This window comes from Scatophagus argus, chromosome 10 (assembly GCF_020382885.2).
Source record: "Scatophagus argus isolate fScaArg1 chromosome 10, fScaArg1.pri, whole genome shotgun sequence".
Lineage (NCBI taxonomy): Eukaryota > Metazoa > Chordata > Actinopteri > Scatophagidae > Scatophagus > Scatophagus argus.
The window spans coordinates 15,782,908-15,786,277 of NC_058502.1; positions in this window are offsets into that span (position 1 = coordinate 15,782,908).

A 3,370-nucleotide genomic window follows, 5' to 3' on the forward strand; every position below is an offset into this window, starting at 1 on the left:
ATGGTCTCTACATATCAACAATTTTCTTTGCAGGATAATTCTATTTATATTGTTGGCCTGTTGCTCTATATTTGCCCTATCCCCAGCACTGTAATTCCTTTGTGTATCTTTCAGTAGTGTTTTTAACTGCCCCCCCCCCAATCCTTTTTCAATTAAACTAAAGCATAAATAGGAAGTTAAAATCTCCTTCATTTGCTAATTTCAGGGTTCTATGATCAGTCAGTGTGTTCCTTCTAACTATGCATCACAGAAACTATATTGTTTACTCTCAAGAAGTCAGTGGATGCTCGACCTCCTTCTTACCCCCTGCCCATGCCATAACACCATGCACAATACAACAATGACCAAATGCTTTAACAGCAGTTTGACAACTTTTCAGTAACACATTTTTGTTCTAACTTTCCAGTATAATAATTCTGAAAAGATTAAGACTGTATGTTCTTGTACCGTCTTTGAATATCAGTCTGTGTAGCATTTGATTGCCCCTCGTACGTTAAGTGTAGCTCACTTTGCCTTACAAATTAGCCTGTGCAAATGCAAATTTGTCTCAAGATGAAGTGGAGAAGGCTTAAAATGACTCATGTCTGCAGTCGGCATAGCCATGAGAGATAACAATAAATCCATTAAAACTGGACTGGCAATTTTCCTCTGCACACCATCAACAAAAGGAAGAAGTTTACACACAGATTTAATGGCATGCGATAGTAAAGCTACCCCCTGAAGGCGATCTGGCCCCTCTTCAGCACTCTGCACCACAGCCCCGGCCCTCTCTCCATTAATTGTTCAGTGGAACGCTTTCATCTCTGTTGACTTGATCCAAAGAAAATAACATTAAGCTGCACATTATGATTAAAGAATGTGCTTGTTTTGGTACACCCATAGAACCTCTGCTTGGACAATAAACATGAAAGAGCCTGTTTCACAACGATAATGATATTGATCTAGTGTTGAATTTAGATGATCAGGAGTTATGAGCTGAATATATATTATATCAGTTTATTGCGCTTTGGGGTATATACCTAAATGCAGCAGGACAGTATACAGAAATAGAAGAGCTACATTTTGTTACAGTCTGAGATGGGAAATATGATATAGTACAGGATGTCAGTGAAAGATCTTCAGGTTTTTTAACAGTATTTTTATGTCTTAGAAGAACCTCACAAGGGAGCAATAATCTTTGCATATATCCAATGATATTGTGAACGTCTAGGCGTCATATCCTCTGCAGGTCACTTCTAATGATGAAACATCTTTCATCTGCAGACTGAGAGAAGTTGAAAGAAAAAAGCGACTGGAGAGCCCAAACTCTATAATAGGATCTGCTTATTTTAGGTTTAAGAGCAAATGGTAGTCATGAAGACCGCAAATTTGTCTGTGTCTGAAGTAATACTGAGTCATTCTTCACACTTAGACAAGAAGTGATTTTTCTTTTCCTTTGGGTTTTAATTATCAGCTGCACAAAATTGTGACAACTGGCCATATCGTGGGGAAAGCACATCCCATTCTTTTTCCTACCTCCTCTCTTTTGCTCCGGAGAAGGCAAAGTGATTACTGAGGACTTGATTTGCAGCTGTGGGGCATAACTTGGATCAAAAATATCTCCTGAGCCAAAGATGGCCTCTGATTAAAAGTTCTCTGTTGTCTGCCCTGACACACAACATGCAGTTTATTCAAGAATGTGTATGAAAACGCAACCAAAGGAGAACATTTTCATAGGGTCATACATATTAATAAATTAGTGCAAATGAGATTTAGTGATAAACTATAACATGAAATGAATAAGTGTGATTAACTGGAAAGATTTCCCCCAAACACTGTCACAAAAGGCTGCTGGTGGCTTTCAAGGGATTTTGTTTCATCTTTTGTAGTGATTTTTTTTAGATGGCAGCATTTTTCCACATTTTTATGCTTTGCTGGGAGGGGCAATAACTCTCCTTTGCCAGACTGTGTGACCAACTAGATGTCCTGATAGGAAAACTTCTTCTTCTTTTAAAACAAGACAAAGACAGAGCGTGCTTTTATTCTCACTATTTTCATCAAAGTCATGCAGGGAGACCACTATTAGAGAAGCATATATAGACACCTATTTCCTCTCTGTCACAACAGGGAAAACATAAATGTACATATTAGCATTAATGAGGACGGTATTCCATTTAGATAATCAAGCAACCTTGTATAATGTGTCACTATGTGTGATGGCTGAGGGAAATGACTACTGGGACACCTGAGTTATCATTAAGAAAATGAGATCCACCTGTGCACAAAATTTCTGCTGGGAAAAGGCTCTACAGTGAGATTGAGTCAAGTAATGCAGCTTCCATCACAGGCACATCCATATTGAAAATGATTTGTCCAATTAGCTCAACTGACAACTGTAAAATGAAATTTACACACAGCATAAACCTCTCTTCATTTAACAAACCAAGCTAACAATTCAGTACAGTATTGTGACTGATAACCATGGCAATAGGTTAAATTGTCATAACCTTAACATCTCTTTTATTATCTATTTTAGTAAATATCAATAATTATATTAAGCTTTTCTTTTTATAACCCTTTCTATCCCAGGAGGTCTGTAAGGGTACAGGCTCTTAGAGCAAGTCACTTAGTGTTTACTGAGATATTTTTCACATGCACAGTCATATTGTCCATGACAGTTATTTAATGTTTCCTCTGTTTTATTTTAACTGTGATACATGGAGAAGGATTCACAAATATTCTCTCATCCAGTCAAGCCTTAATACAACTATTCCTATTCCACAGTAGATCTATATACACACTATATATCACACTTAATCTCGAGACAGATAGCTCAAAACCTGGACAAATAAAACTGATATATATGTGGAAGGGTAAGAGTGTATATATTTCTTTGTGATTTCCATGACTGACCCTTTAATACCAGTGCAGCTAATAATGAAGCATGTCAAAGTGTGATAAACAATGTCCTGGACGTTGATTTTCTAACAAGAAGGAATGGGAGAATCAAATGAGAACCACAAGAGAATTCAATTTAAATTTACCCTGAAAATTTCATCTCACCAGTTATCTGGAATGGAAAATAAAATCTTCATACCATGATTGTTAATTGCACCTTAAATGATAAAATATAAATTCCAAATCATTAAAAAGGAATTCTTTTGATTTTTGTATAATCTATTAAAGATATACACTAACAATAATTTTCAGTGGTAAGTTGTAATAAAACTTTAAAAATGTAGATTTCTGCTTCATGTTTCAGATTCATCTATCTTTCATATCCAATGCGTTTTTGAAAATAAAATAACTTGTAACCGCATTTTATTTGTCCATAAATATCTAACTTTTATTTTGTGCAGCTTCACCCACGTGTGCCAGTGTTTGCGCTGAA